This window comes from Phodopus roborovskii, unplaced genomic scaffold, assembly GCF_943737965.1.
Source record: "Phodopus roborovskii unplaced genomic scaffold, PHOROB, whole genome shotgun sequence".
In the NCBI taxonomy this organism is placed as follows: domain Eukaryota; kingdom Metazoa; phylum Chordata; class Mammalia; order Rodentia; family Cricetidae; genus Phodopus; species Phodopus roborovskii.
Window position 1 is genome coordinate 31,775,048 of NW_026126410.1, and position 17,405 is coordinate 31,792,452.

The following is a 17,405-nucleotide window of genomic DNA, read 5'->3' on the forward strand; positions in this document are numbered from 1 at the left end:
TTCATATGTCAAGTCTTATTTAAAGGGTGAGTAAATAATACTTTGTTATATTCAGTGACAAAAAAACATTTAGAAGAATATTGATTTGTATATTCAAAACAAAGTATGGGTTGGAATGAGCACATAGAAGTACCTGAGAAAATGAGTCACTGAGTCAATGGATGAGTGAAGTTACTTTAAGTGTAACAAATATATGTGTGCTGACATCTTATTTCAACTTATAAAGCATGTCTGAAGAATATAAGATGGAACTTACCACTAGCTAACAGACAGACAGGAAGTGAGATGGCTGGAGGGAGAGAGGAATATAGGCAAGAGAAACAGGAATGGCTCTTTTCAGTTGGTAAGTCGGTGAGGTAATGTGTGGCTGTGGCTAGCTCCTTCATGTCTCTGATCTTTCATCTTTTATTATTAAGACATATTAGGACTCAACAGTACAGACTGGCACCCAATGTAGGTCTTGAATCCATGACCCTGAGATTAAGAGTAGTATGCTCTACTGAGCTGGGAAGTTGACAAGGGAAGGTGTGGCTGAGGCTTGTTGCTCCACTTCTCTGATATTCAGGCACACTTTATTTGTACAAACACCACATATACGAGGTTAATCTCCTTATAAAATCAAAGCTTGTTTTTTGTTAATAATTTTAGAAGTGCTTGCTCTCTACTTAAAGCCTATGGTCATGCAGCCAATCATCACTGTGGGATATTCCTCACTGACAAATTTTACCACATGATGGGTTATGGAAGTTATATGAAGATATGAAAAAAAAATCAGTATCTACACTAAATTTAATTCTCCAATGACCTAGAAACTCCCACAACAGCACACATAAAGGTTTCAATCATTATTCCCTCTATCAAAATGAATTCTAAGATGTTAACACTTGGCATTCTATGAAATTTTTCCATACGGAAACAGCACAACCAAATCTTACTTTCTTACTTCCTCTATTAACACTTTCCCTTTCTCGAACCCTTCTGCCTCCTACTTCCATGTCCCTCATGGTCACATTTTGCTTTTACTCTTGTTCTTTGTTAGATTCATATTTGGCAGAAATTAAATAATTATCCTCGGTGACTGGCTTGTTTGTATTCACATGATGACCTCCTATTCCCTCTTTTTTTTTCTTATAAAAGGCATAACTGCATCTATCTATATGGCTGACAAATACTTTATTTAATACATGTAGCACCTTTTCTTTATCTGTAAGCCTTTTGTGGTCACTTATGCAGATTCCATATTTGACTACTGTGAATAATGATATAGTAAACATAGGTAAAATGGTATCTTAACAGCAAATTTCATTTTTTTAAAATCTATGGAAATATTTTAATATTTGTTCCCCCTTCCTGTCAAATTAATTGAATATATCTAATATATTTAATTTTAGCAATAACTTTGTTAGTGTTTATTATTTATTATTATGCCTTGAAAATGCATTTTTTTCTTTTGGATTTTTCGAGACAGGATTTCTCTGTGTAGCTTTGGAACTCTGACCCTGAAGTCACTCTAGCCTCAACTCATAGAGATCTGCCTACCTCTGCCTCCCGAGTGAGGGGATTAAAGGCATGTACCACCAAAGTACAGAAGAAATGCATATTTAAGAAACATACTTCTCTCAGATTTATAGAGAAAAAGTCCAAAATAATTGCTATTTTGTAAGTAATAATTGTCCTGCCTTTAGTCTATAATTGATGCTTGGCTTTTGTGATCTAGAATGGTATAAGGGACTCATTGGCCTTCTCATCTCTCTCTCTCTCTCTCTCTCTCTATATATATATATATATATATATATATATATATATATATTCACAGATACAAAACCAAAACTAACATTCTTTTTGTTTTTCTGTTGAATATCCCAAGAAAATGATGGGAATCATCTCCTTTCCTCTCCACTATTTTATTTTTCCATATTCTCTCACTTCATTTTACATTTTACTTCAAATCAGCAGTCTTCATCTTCCTGATCCTTACCTGAAATCAGGGATTCTATAGGTTGGAGAAGTTATTTGTCAGATATATATATATATATATATATATATATATATATATATAATTTGCTTAAGGTTAATTTCATAAATTTTTAAAAACACTTCTTTGTTTTAATAAATAGATCTGTCCTACTTTAAAAGAAGAATTTCCTTTCTTTTTCTGTCTTAATTTTGTTTTAAAAAGTAGCTGCACAGTGTAAAACTTCATATATCATAAAATGTCTATAATTTAGGGAACACACATAAGAAAGTATCACTGTTGTTATTTTTCATTAACCTTTTTTTTTTTTTAGGATGTTGAAAGAGTGGAAGAATGGTATAAACTGGGTGTTGGTGGCACATGCCTTTAATTCCAGCACTGGAGAGACAGAGGTAGGAGGATCTCTGTGAGTTCCAGGACAGCCTGGTCTACAGAGTGAGTGCCAGGTGCTAGGACAGCCAGGGAGAAACCCTATCTTAAAAAAAAAAACAATAACAAAGGTCTGGTATGGAACATAAAAAAAAAACCTTTTTTTTTTTTTTTTTTTTTTGGTGAGCCTAATTGCCTTTAACCCCTGCCCCCCACCCCCAATTTCATAGTAGTATTTCATTTTGAAGTTTAACCTGTCAAGTGAGTATAAAGTGATCCTGGATTTCACTTAACATGAAAACGGAAATGTGAAGTTTTCTTAAAATTAATTTTCATCTTCTGTCACATCTAACTCTTCATGGTCTTCATCTTCTACTTGGTCTTTTCTTGTTTGCCAGTTGGCTAACTGTCTAGTTCTGAAGAGGTGACTTTGTTTCAGAAAACCTCTAGATCTTCATCCTCATCGATCTTTTGTATGTTTTGGTATGCAGTAGTGAAGACCTCTAAACCTTTGCCATGAAATAACATTTCAATTGTGATAAAAACTCAGAAAAGATGTTCTTTATGTCCTTTATTTTCTGCTTTTCAAAATTGTCAATAGTTTCCTCCAAATGACGACTTCTTCGGGTTGTATCAATTGTGGCTCTCTGCAATTCAGTTTCTGCCTGTAAAATTACATGTAGATCAGATTGGTTTCGTTGGCGTGTCCTTTCTAACTGCGATAACTGTTTGGCTTCTCGATTCCTTGCTGTTAAGGTTGTTTTGAGATCATCCCGTTTCATTTTTACCATGGGTCCATAAACTTTCTAAGGTTCAACTACTTTGGCTTCAAGCCGTTTAACCTCTGCTTGGTGGTAATCTTGAAGTTTGGCAAACTCATCAGAAAAGCTTTTCACACCCTGCTTAAAATTTGGAGTCTCGTTAGAGGCACATGCGTTGATTTCCTTGACCAGGAGGTCAGCTTTGTCTCGAAGCCTGGCAGTTTTTCGTACATAAGCAGCAAAGATTTGGCAAAGCTCTCCAAAATGCTTCTCCACATTGGTGACAGCATCCTGAAGTTGTTTTGTTTGAGCATCTCGGTCTTCCAGGTTGTGCCTCAACATCTTGCCTTGCTGGAGACCCTGGGTGGGAGCCCAACAAGCGCGGCTCCGGAGCCTTTCATTAACCTTGCATTAAGAAATTTTGAAAATGTTCCTATGTTATCTCTTTTAAATTTACTTTTTGATTTTTTTCTAATTTGACAGTTTTATAGGAAACTGTGTTATAAAACAGTTATGTATCTCATTGCACCTCTAGAACATGCTCTACAGACTACTGCAGAACATGGCATGACTTTTTGCTTTGTGTGGATACAGCAATAGGATGAGGACACATGATGTGTAGACATTAGATGGTGCTGCCACCTAATGAGAACTTCAGTTTTCTAGGAAGTAAAATTTTCCTGATCCTCATGTTTGCCATCTACCATCTAACCTGGTAATGCCAGCAGAAGTTTTTTCTTCTATGCTCAGAAAATCAGCTTGGAATTTTCAGAATGACTGACCTTGACAACGCTCCTACTCTCCTTTCTTTGAATGAAGACTAACAAGTTCATTCCTCAAATACACACCATTATGGAATAGATTTAAAGTGATGTTAAAGAGAAATTAATATCAGTCTAAACATGTTGATTAAAAAAGAGCAGTTAACTATGTTTTTATTTAAATCTTCTTGATGAGAAAAATATAAGCAACAGGACTTTGTCCAATTTCAGTAAAAATACTGACATAATTAAATGAAATAACATGATGGCAACATTTATGGAACAATGTTACAAATATACATATATACCTAATTGGCTGAGATTTAAAAGTAAGTTAACAAAGTGTGATAGCATTCATGATTGATGATTAATATTTGTCCCATTTTCATTCAAACCCGTGGTCTTATAATCAATGTACTAAGGAATTCAAATTACCAAATAAAAGTAATTTAAAATGTTCATATTTGTTGAAGTAATTTATGCTATGAAAACTGATTTTAATTTGTATTATATGTGTATTGTTGCTTAATCTTATTTTCTTGAAAAACTTCATCTACAAGCATTGAATCTATGTCATTCTACCTCCTTCTCCTTCCAACTTCTCCAAATGCTCCCTTAAAAATTGATGAAGTCTTCTGTAACTGTTAATCCTGAATGTATACAAGCACACATGCAAACACACCCATATGTAAATATATATATATATACAATCTACTGAGTCCACTTAGCTTTGCTTATATAAACATATGTCCTGGGTTGACCACTTAGGTTTGTGCAATTTATGTGGGAGCTCTTCACTAGAGGAAACTGGTTCTTCCCCTCTCAACAGGCATTGCTTATGTTTATATCTACATTTAGGGGTTGAGCCTTCTGGAATTTCCCTTCTGCATTGACATGTGTTATTATCTTCAGGAAACCATTGTTGGAAGTTCCTTGATTCAGCTTCCCTATCACATATATAAATTGTTATTTCACAGCAGAGGCCCTGGTCTTCTAGCTCTTACGTTTCCATGTCATCTTCCAAACTTTTCTTCTGTTTGCTTGTGTTACTTTGCAGATGTATCATTGTGTCTGGATAACCAATTCTCTGCATTTTGATCCATTGTGGATCTCTGAATTTATTTTCATTTTTCTTGCAAGAAGAAGCTTCTTCAGTGAGGGATTAGCTGTACTTAAGATGTATGGGTAAGTTGGACTGTGTTGGTGCACACCTTTAATTCCAGCTTTGGGGAGGCAGAGGTAGGTAAATCACAGTAAGTTTGAGGCCAGCTTGGTCTACAAAGTGAGTTATAACAGAGCCAGGATTGTTACACAAAGAAACCCAGGCTCAAAAAAACAAACCAAGATATTTGGGTATAAGGAAAATTATTCATAAAGCATATAAATTTATATTGGTTTAGGAACTAGAAGCAATATGCTTTCCCAGGTTTACAAATTGTCCAGTCACAAGTATTTGTTTATAGTAACAGGAATAGATCACTTTCTGTTGAGTCAGCATTATAGCCAAATTGAAAGTAGTTGTTTACCTCCAAAACAAAAGTACCACTATTGTGCCTTTGTGACAATTTTATGAGTTTAGTCATTGTTGATATTCATTGACTTTACGACTGGGAAGAAGTACAGATTTCACCACTCTCTTGGTAGCTTGCATATCACCTTCTGATACTATGGATATAGTTACTTTCAGCTTGATGTTTTTAATTCTGATATCATAATTATTTGGTGTCTTTTACTATAGAATAATACCTCAAAGTTTTGGAGACAACAAAGGGCAATGTCACATTATCACTTCAATGTTGTATAATTCCATTTAAATTACATATAAATGCAGATATATATTCTTAAATGTTATACATAGCTATTTATAGTAAATGTAAAATATAGTTTGCTATGGATTTTTGATCACCCTTGGTGTTTTTAAATTTGCTTCCCACCTTGGCTCTTGTGGTAAGATGAGCATCTCTCTCTCTCTTTGTGTGTGTGTGTGTGTGTGTGTGTGTGTGTGCGTGCATGTGTGTGTATGTGTAGCATTTTTTCAGGCCAGTAGTTTATGTCAGGTGTCTTCCTTAACAGATTTCTGCATTAAATTTGACACAGGGTCTCTCATAGTTCCTGGAGTTTAACTATTATGATAGAAAGACAGTCTAATATTCAGTCTGTCTCCAGATTTTCAATTTTTTAGCAAGGGAATCATCAGCATAGACCACTAGTTTCATCCATTTAAGTGGCACCTGTATATTTGCAGTCAACTCTTCAGTTTGTTAAGTAAGACTTTTGTTGATAGAATCATCCAAGATCCTGCATTGTATTTTTATTAAAATCATTTTAAATGGATTTAAAGGAAAGCTGGAAGAATAAAATTCCCTGTACTTATTGAATCAGTTAACTGAAGACTCTAGTTAATTTACATATTAAATCAGCTTTTCTCAAAATACACATCTAATTATGTCTCTTGAAATACGTGCTGATTATTTACTGCTTAGTTTTATAATAAGTGTGGACAGTGTGATATCTTTGCCAAGTCCAGAGGGCCTTTACCTTGCAAACTCATTTGTCATTGTTTCCCTATACCATCCAATTTTCCAGTCTTTCCAAACCTAATTCCTCTCACATAGTCATGTTCTCTACTCTGTGATACTGTCATGCTGATGTCCACATTTACACTATTTTTCATCATCCCATATTTCTTGACAAAAATTTCACTCATCTTTTGTCATTGTGAATATTAGATTCTAAGAGAAGCATACCCTTGCCACTGAGATACATTTTCCTATTATAATACCTACTTCATGTATTTATAAGTTACTACAAATATTCAGAAAATTGTCTTTCAAAACAAGGCTGTGTGCTTTATTATATTTCTTGGTCAAGAGAGGAATTCAATTAGTGCCTCACACTTGACTTTGTAAACAAATAAATAAATAAAAAGTTACAGACACATGCACATAAAAGTAATACACTGATACATCATATACTTCAATATGTGAATGCAGACATTATTTTGAAAGCTAAAAATCAATATATATTTTTAAGTTGAGTTTGCAGATAAAATCAAAGATTTTTGAGTCTGAATTTCATATAAATAATAAGTTGTTATATCAGATATAACACCCTAAATATATATATATATATGTGTGTGTGTGTGTGTGTGTAAGCATGATATATGAACTATGATCCAGCTAGTCCAACAATGGCTGTCTTTTATTGCATTGTCTAAGGAATCTAATAGTTTTTCAATCCTTGAAGCAGGATGTCTTAACTGGTCTTTAGTATTTGTCAGAATTTTTAAGAACTTGGCTCTTTCTAGTCCTTGTGAATTGAGAGCTGTGGCAAGCAAGCAAAAAAAGAAAAAAAGTCATTAACTTTCATCTTCCATACCCCTTACACAGGCTGTCATGAGAAGGTGTGGTTTATGGTTTAGATAAAAGAAGTACCTGGCCTCTTCGAAAGATCCATACGAAAGGTCATCCTCTCACTTCTCATGAATTCAAACTTTGTCAACTTGTCACACAATTATAGCTCCTTATGTCATACTTTTCAAATGCAAGCAATAACCAGGTCATCATTATACCTACCATGATGTAACTATCCTATGTGCAACCATCAGAACAGTAATGTTTTAGAATGGGTGAGAATGTCCTTGGACTAGCATTCTTTTAGCATCTCAAAACAACTCTTCAATGTAGTCTCAGGCAGATTTTATTGGACAAGAACAGAAGCAGTCACATTCTTTACTCCAGTATCACAAGAATAGTTGCTAGGCTTTTCCTTAATAACTTCTCCTCTAAAATCTCTTGATCTGCACTCACACAGTTCATATTTCCTGCAACACCACTTATCTGTGCTCTTAGTAAAATACCTCATTTTTTTAAGATTCCACAAGTTTTCTACTCCAACATCCCAAACTCCCCATCCCAAATTCCCATCTGCCAACAAGTAACATGATCAAACTTGTCACAGTATTATGTTTCCGTTTGGTACCAACTTCTGAGTTAGTCTCTCTTCTATTGCTGTATAGAGACACTTTTAACAAGGGCAATTCTTACACAAAGCATTTAATTGGGGGCTTGGTTGCAAGACATTATCATCTTGGTAAAGAGCATGGTGACACATTGGTGCTGGTGAAATAGCTGAAAGATGTACATCCTGAGCCACAAACAACACACACACACACACACACACACACACACACACACACACACACACACACACACATATATATATATATATATATATATATATAGAGAGAGAGAGAGAGAGAGAGAGAGACTGAGATAGAGACAAAGATACTAGGCCTGGTGGGGACATTTGAAATATCAAAGCCCTGTCCCAGTGCCCCAACTCTTTCAGCAAAGGCAGCATCTATTCCAAGAAGGTCATACCTACTCTAATGATTTGGATTAAGCACAAAAATATACAAGGGGCCAATTTCTTTCAAACAACATCTATCTATCTATGTATCTATCTATCTATCTATCTATATTTTTCTTTATCTGTCATCTATCTACTACCAATTTTGTTAGAATTATTTGTTATTTAATAAGTAGCATGTAGTTTTGTATATTGAAAATCATTAACCTGCACATATTAATTCATTTGAAAAAACTAAAAGCATTCTATTATTGGAAAACTTATAAAGACTATTATAAGTTATAGTGAAGCTTAATAAAATTGAATTCTTTCAATTTCTAAATTATTCTCACTAATTATATATGTATATTATTTAGGAATATAATATATAACCTGGAGATATCATAAGAAAAATTTATATCATCATAATAAAATTTAAGCAACCTATCATGCTACTTAATGCTCATGTTACATTATCCAAGGCCTCTAGATTCTTTTTTTGTTTTTTAACATGAACCCTTCAAGATGTAATGCGAGATAGCAAAATTTTAAGCAGAAGAATCCACCTAAAGTTTTAGGAATAAAAGGCCCACTAGAAAGTAAGCTTATTAGACATACTGAAGTTGGTTTAGAAATTTATTCCTTAATTAAAAAACACAGAATTTTATTCAACTAGTAGCATGCTTTAAAATTAAGTAATCTACAAAGATGAAGCAACTAAAGTTGGCATTCCACATATTTCTACAAAGTCAAGTCATTCTTCAGTTATTTGCATTGAACACTATGATATGTTTATAGGCTGACTTCGGATACTTTGAGTTAAATCAAACACAAACAATTACTTACTGAGCAATAGAATAGAAGAGATAGAAAAGCGCACAGCAGGAATAAATTTTAATTTTTCCATTGAAATTTTCAAAGGTACACCACAGCATGCATGCAAAAACACAAACTTGAATAATTTAGAGATTAGGCTACATTACTATGAATAAAATGCTTTCTTGGTTAGTTTATATAGGAGCCTTGGGACAATTAAGTAAGTTAAAATGCTACTTATTGTGATTTTCTATGAATTTTTTTTTTTTTAAATTTTGAGAAGCTCTTGGTAATTGTTAAATCTCTGGAGAATTAGTTTCTCTAGTATACATTACCCACACATAGTAAAATCTCTATTCCATTTTTTTTCAGTTGTTTGAAAGTTTAAAATAAATGTATGCATAGAAGTTTAAACAATGGTGTGCAAAAGTATAATATTGTATGACTAGAACAAAATGAAGTATAATTGACTGTAAGAACAAAATGTGTCATCTGTTCAGCATGAGCTACATAAATGTATCTTGAATTGCTTCCTGTCAGAGAGGAAATGTGAAGGGAGATCAAAAGATACAGTCACATAAGCCAGTTTAAGGATACAGAGAAGCATCACACACCAGTAACAACGTATTACAATAATGTATGTAGAAAGGTAGACATGGACAGTAATTTCATATTCATCGCAGGAGAAATCCATCAACACAAAGTCTCAGTTCTGAACATCTATGCCCCTAATAAAAAGTCACCCACATTCGTAAAAGAAACACTACTAAAACTCAAAGCTCACATAAAACCTCACACACTTATAGTGGGAGACTTCAATACACCACTCTCAACACTAGACAGGACCACAAATCAGAAACTCAACAAAGAAACAAAAGAACTAACAGAAGTTATGTCTCAACTGGGGTTAACAGACATCTATAGAACATTCCATCCAAAGACAAAAGAATATACCTTCTTCTCTGCTCCACATGGAACCTTCTCTAAAATCGACCACATATTAGGTGGCATAATAAACCTCAACAGGTACAAGAAAATAGGAATAGTCCCTGTATCTTATCGGACCACCATGCTTTAAAATTGGAATTCAACAACACAAACAGCAGAAAACCTGCAAACTCATGGAAACTGAACAATGTGCAATTGCACCACTCCTGGGTCAAAGAAGAGATAAAGAAAGAAATTAAGGACTTTCTAATATTCAACGAGAATGAGGACACAACATACCCAAACTAATGGGACACCTTGAAAGCAGTGCTAAGAGGAAAGTTCATTGCACTAAATACCCATATGAAGAAAACAGAGGATAGTCACATAAGAGAATTAACAGCGCAACTGAAAGCCTTAGAACAGAGAGAAGCAAATTTACCCCACAGGAGTAGATGCCAGGAAATAATCAACTTGAGGGCTGAAATCAACAAAATAGAAACTAGGAAAACAATACAAAAAATCAATGCAATGAAGAGTTGGATTTTTGAGAAAATCAACAAGATAGACAAACCTTTATCCAAATTAACGAAAAAGCTGAGAGAGAACATGCAAATTAACAAAATCAGAAATGAAATGGGGAACATAACAACAGACACAGAGGAAATCCAGACAATTTTCATGTCAAACTTTGAAAATCTGTATTCCACAAAAATTGAAAATTCAAAGGAAATGGACAAATTTCTGGATAACTATCACTTACCAAAATTAAATCAAGAACAGACAAATAGATCTATAACCTGCAATGAAATAGAAGCAGCCATCTAAAGCCTTCCAACCAAAAAAAGTCCAGGGCCAGATGGATTCAGATGGATTCAATGCAGAATTCTACCAGACATTCAAGGAAGAACTAACACCACTACTCCTCAAACTGTTCCACAAGATAGAAACTGAAGGTTCATTGCCAAACTCTTTTTATGAGGTCACAATAACCTTGGTATCCAAGCCTTACAAAGACACAACTAAGAAAGAAAACTACTATAACGAGTATGGTTTTTCTGCCCGCTACCTGGTCTTGCCCTGCCGCAATTAACACACAGAGACTCTATATTTGATACAATGCTGCTGGCCCGGTTACTTGTTTCTTATCTGCTAGCTCTGTCTTAATTATTAACCCATTTCTGCTGATCTATGTATTTCTCTTATCGGGGAGCCAGCCAGCATACTTCTTTCTCCTGACTCTCCATCTTGGCTCTCTTCTTACTACTTCCTCTTCCCTCCTTGTCTACTAGTCCCTCCTCTCTTGCTTTCCTATTGGCCAACAGTGCTTTATTCATTAACCAGTATGAGAAACATATATACATATTGGCATCTCCCATCTCCCATCATCTCCTCTTTTATGTCTAAATAAAAAGAAGGGTTTTAAGCTTAACATAGCAAAATATATAACACAACAGTTATCAAGTAAGAATCACATTTAACAATATTTAGTCCATTAACATTTAGTAAGATTTGAAGAAAATATTCCATCATCTATTTTATCTCATGAGTCTAAAGTCCTATGTGTACCTTATCATTGAATCCTAACTACGGAAAACTATAACCATAACTATCTGTCTTCAACTCCTTCAAAGACCACAATAGGACAGTATAAACTCTAGAAATGACAGAGACAACACACTGCCTGGTCACCCGAAGTTCTTCTGTAATGTTCCATCTTCAGCCTATAGGCCATAGTGTCTCTGGCAGACTCTTCAGCAAAGCAGGAAACTTTAAACTGTCTTCTTGTATTGGCAGTTTGTCATTTACTTTTCTCTGTGTCCTGCAGACTGTCTGGCAGACTCTTCCATGAAGCAAGAACTCTGTAGCAGTGTCCATCTTGAATCAGCAGTCAATTTTCTGTGGGTCCTACATGTCCAGTTTATACAGCACAAAGTCAAACAGTCCAGACAAGAGCAGTATCTTATCCAGATGGCTAGTCTTGCCATATTGGAAGTAATCTCCATAACGTGTTTCTTCAATGTCCATCTTCCTTTCTGAACCAGGTGGTGTTGCCAAGAGCAATTGTGCCTCATAGTCAAGAAAAACCCAAACCATTTTAAATGCCATATACTGTAGGTCTTTGAAAGGTTTGAAGAATGCCTATCTCAAATACATCTCTGCATATCTAGAAAACCTAACTCACCTAGCTATAAGTTTTGACTATTATAGGTAACTATGTAAAATCTGTACTAAATTATACATTACATTTTTAAATGAGCTATATAAACACAATACATAAACAATAAGAGAAATATACATATCACAACACTGACCTTAAATTGTATCAATAAATGAAAATCCATTCCAAAATAAAGTATTCATATCTATACCATAATTCCCTTTTTACCTTTAAAAGGATATTGGTTGTGATCATTAACCATTTATAACCAAGTCCATTTAAATGAAAACAAACATTTATAAACAATATTTGGGAATTTGGGCGTTGTTCTTTCCAAACTACTTCCTGCTGGTAAAGGGCGCTGTCATGGGGGAATCCTAAGAAGACTCAGAAATCCTGGTTGTAGTCTGCCAGGCTGCTTTATCCAAGCTGTTTTGAATGTTGGATCACCAGCGACTCTGTTTCAGGGGGACTGGCTTGATCAAACCACATTAGTCTGGAAGGAATCCATAGCTTTTATTTTCTGTGGAAACAAAAATAGAAATCCAGTAACTTGTCTTTGAACTTATATTTTTGAGTCAAAGTATTTTTAAAATATATAAATTGAATTAATCCAGCAGTATTTGTTTTAACAGTTGTTATTTCCTCAGCAGTCAAAAGATACAAAGACAATATAACACCATACAGTAACCAGATTCTCTCTGAGCTTTTCATCTTTACATGGCTTTTTTATTACTCTGTTTCTTTTACTTTTTACTGTTTGAGACAGGGTTTCTCTGTGTAACTCTTATCTGTCCTGGAATTTACTCTGCATACCAGGTTTACTTTGAAATCACAAGAGATCTGCTTGCCTCTGTCTCTCAAGTTCTGAGATTAAAGGTATGTGCCACCACACCCAGTTCCTCTTTGTCTTTTTAAAACCATTCCATTTTTTTCTGTTTTTCTTCCAAGCCTACATTTATTTTAGAACATACTATAAACCTTTAGCACTTTTTCTTAATGTGAATATGTCTTTACTGTATATCTTTATCTTTTTGTAGCCACAAGTCTTTTATCTGGTAAACAACAACATTGCTGAAATTAAAGTTATAGTTGTTCCTGCCTTGTTTACCAAAGATGGCGGTGGCTATTTTACTGCCAGCAATGAAATCTGTGGTCATTGCCTTGGTTTATGGGCAGCAAGCAGCAGGTTGCCGGCTTGGAGATGTGGTCACTGCCATTGCCAGCTCTGATACACACCAATAAATTGTTAGCAGTGCTTTTTTAAAGCCATGTGGTTTTTGCCACATATGCTGAGTCAGGAATCTTCCATAAAGGAGCTGTGCAAATATCTCCTTGTTTCTCGCAGAGTCCAACTAAGAAAAATGCTGTTAGTAAGAAGCCTTGTTTGTCTTTGTTCGTTTCTTTCTAAAACCCTTTTTTTAAGCTTTTGTTAAATTTTAAGTGGAAGTTCTTACTAGCCACGTTGGGCTCCATATGTAAGAAGTAAGGTTTTTCGTCCCAATGCCTGGTCTTGTCCCATTGCCAAGCCAGCCCCAAATAATGCACAGAGACTCTGTATTTGATACAATGCTATTGGCCAGGTGCTAGTTTATTATCGGCTAGCTCTGTCTAAATTATTAACCCATTTGTATGTATTTCCACGTGGTCTTACCGAGAGCAGAGGAATGGCTGTTCTGTTCTCTCCAGGCTCTCCATCCTGACCCCTTCTTACTACTTCTGCTTTCCTCCTTGTCTCCTAGTCCCACCTATCTTGCTTTCCTATTGGCCAACAGTGCTTTATTCATTAACCAGTATGAGAAACATATATACATAATGGAATCTCCTATCAACTACAGACCAATATCCCTGAAGAACATCGATGCAAAAATACTCAATAAAATACTGGCAAACCGAATTCAAGAATACATCAGAGAAATCATCCAACATGACCAAGTAGGCTTCATACCTGGAATGCAGGGATGGTTTAACATACAAAAATCTATCAACGTGATCCACCATATAAACAAACAGAAAAATAAAATCCATATGATTATCTCCCTAGATGCTGAAAAAGCCGTCGACAAAATTTAACACCCTTTCATGATAAAGGTCTTGGAGAAGTCAGGGATGACAGGAACATAACTAAACATAATAAAAGCAATATACAGCAAACCAACTGCCAACATCAAACTGAATGGAGAGAAACTGAAGCCAATTCCTCTAAAATCAGGAACAAGACAAGGCTGCCCTCTCTCTCCATAGCTCTTCGATATCATACTAGAAGTTCTAGCTAATTCTATAGATAACAAAAGGAGATCACGGGGATCCAAATTGGAAGGGAAGAAGTCCAACTGTCTCTATTTACAGACGATATGATAGTTTATATAAGCGACCCAATAAACTCTACCAGGGAACTCCTACAGCTGATAAACACCTTCAGCAAACTAGCAGGATACAAGATAAACTCAAAAAAATCAGTAGTCCTACTTTGTTCAGACGACAAAGACACAGAGAAAGAAATCAGAGAAACATAACCCTTTACAATAGCCACAAGCAAAATAAAGTATCTTGATGTAACACTTACCAAAGAAGTAAAAGACCTATATAATAAGAACTTTGTTGCTCTAAAGAAAGAAATTAAAGAAGATACCAGAAAATGGAAGGATCTCCCATTCTCTTAGTTAGGTAGGATAAACATAGTAAAAATGGCAATCTTGCCAAAAGCAATGTACAGATTCAATGCAATCCCCATTAAAATCCCACCACAATTTTTCACCGACCTTGAAAGGATAATAATCAACTTTATATGGAAAAACAAAAGACCCAGGATAGCCAAAACAACTCTATACAATAAAAGAACTTCAGGAGGCATCACCATTCCTGACTTTAAGCTCTACTACAGAGTTATAGTTCTGAAAACAGCCTAGTATTGGCACAAAAATAGACAGGTAGACAAATGGAATCAAATTGAAAATACTGATAATAAACCACACCTTATGAACACCTGATTTTTGACAAAACAGCTAAAATTATATGTAACGAGTACAGTTTTTTCCGCCTGCTGCTTGATCTTGTCCCGCCACCAAGCCAGCCCCAAATAACACACAGAGACTCTGTATTTGATACAATACTGTTGGCCCGGTTACTTGTTACTTATCGGCTAGCTCTGCCTTTAATTATTAACCCATTTCTATGTATCTTCACATGGCCTTCTCTTACCGGGAGGCGGCTGGCGTCCAGCTCTCTCCAGACTCTCCATCTTGACTCCTCCTTACTACTTCCTATTTCCTCCTTGTCTCCTAGTCCCTCCTATCTTCCTTTCCTATTGGCCAACAGTGCTTTATTATTAACCAGTATGAGAAACATATACAGAATGACATCTCCCATCATCTCCTCTTTTCTGTCTAAAATAACATGAAGGGTTTTAACCTTAACATAGCAAAATATATCACATAACAGTTATCAAATAATCACAGTTAACACTATTTAGTCCATTAACATTTAGCAAGATTTGAAGAAAATATTCCATCATCTATCCTATCTTTGTGTGTCTAAAGTAACTTATCTTTAATACTAAGGAAAACTATAACTATCTGTCTTCAACTCCTTCAAAGACCACAGAAGGATAATATATAAGCTCTAGAAATGACAGAGACATCTTGCCTTTTCAGTCACCCGAAGTTCTTCTGTAATCTTCCATCTTCAGCCCATAGGCCATAGTATGTCTGACAGACTCTCCAGTAAAGCAGAAAACTTTAAACTGTCTTCTTTATTGGCAGTTTGTCAGTCACTTTTCTCCGTGTCCTGCATACTGTCTCGAAGACTCTTCCATGAAGCAGGATCTCTGTAGCAATGTCCATCTTGAATCAGGAGTCACTTTCCTGTGGGTCCTGCATGTCCAGTTTATACATCACAAAGTCAAACAGTCCAGACAAGAGCAGTATCTTGTCCAAATGGCTAGTCTTGCCATATTGGAAGCAAACGTCATAATGCATTTCTTCGATGTCCATCTTCCTTTCTGGTGCAGGTGGTATTGCCAAGAGCAATTATGTCTCTCTGTCACAAAAACCCTAAACCACTTTAAATGCCATATTCTGTAGGTCTTTGAAAGGTTTGAAGAATTCCTATCCATCTCAAATACATCTCTGTGTATCTTGAAAAACCTAACTAACTTAACTCTAAGCTTTGACTATCATAGGTAATTATCTATAATCTGTACTACATTATATTTCTATATAAACACAATACCTAAACAAGAGGAGAAATACACATCTCACAAAATTGACATTAAATTGTATCAATAAATGAAAATCGATTCCAAAACAAAGTAATCATATCAATACCATAATTCCCTTTTTACCTTTAAAAATAATTGGCTGTGATCATTACCCATTTATAACCAAGTCCATTTACATGAAAACAAACATTTATAAACAATGTTTGGGAATTTGGGCGTCGTTCTTTCCAAACTACTTCCTGCTGACAGGGGGCGCTGTCATGGGGGGATCCTGAGAAGATGGCAGTAGTCTGCATGGCTGCCTTGTTCAAGCAGTTTTGAATGTTGGATCATCAGGAACTCTGTTTCAGGGGGCCTGGCTTGTTCAAACCACATTAGTCTGCAAGGAATCCACAGCTTTTCATTTTCTGTGGAAGAAAAAATAGAAATCCTTTTCCCCAGTAACTTGTCCTTGAACTTAAATGTTGGAGTCAAAGCATTTTTAAAATATATAAATTGAATTAATGCAGCAGCATTTCCTTTATCAGTTGTTATTTTCTCAGCAGTCAAACAATGTAGAGACAACACAATAGCATACAGTAACCAGATTCTCTCTGAGCTTTTCATCTTTACGTGCCTTTATTACTCTGTTTATTTTACTTTTATATTTTTATTTTTTGACATAGGGTTTCACTGTGTAACTCTTATCTGTCCTGGAATTTACTCTGCATACCATGTTTACTTTGCAAATCACAGAGATTTGCTTGCCTCTGTCTCCATAGTGCTGGGATTAAAGGCGTGTGCTACAACACCCAGTTCCTCTTTGTCTCTTTAAAACCATTTTATTTTTCTCTCCCAAGCCTATGTATTTTTTAAAAACACACTGTAAACTTTTAGCACCTTTTCTTAATGTGAATCTGTCTCTACTGTAAATCTTTATCTTTTTCTGGCCATGAGACTTTATCTGTTAAACAACAACATTGTTAAAATGAAAGTCATAGCTGTGTCTGCCGCGGTTTACCAAAGATGGTGGTGGGTACTTTTACCGCCAGCATGGAAAGCTGTGCTCAAAGCCTTGGTCTGCGCT

The 17,405-nt window shown here is 35.3% G+C and overlaps 1 pseudogene; it reads right to left on the reverse strand.

Annotated features, from left to right (window-relative positions):
- Positions 1–2,558: 2,558 nt before the first annotated feature.
- On the reverse strand, positions 2,559–3,482 carry LOC127220818 (CBY1-interacting BAR domain-containing protein 1-like; annotated as a pseudogene).
- Between the last annotated feature and the right edge of the window lie 13,923 nt (positions 3,483–17,405).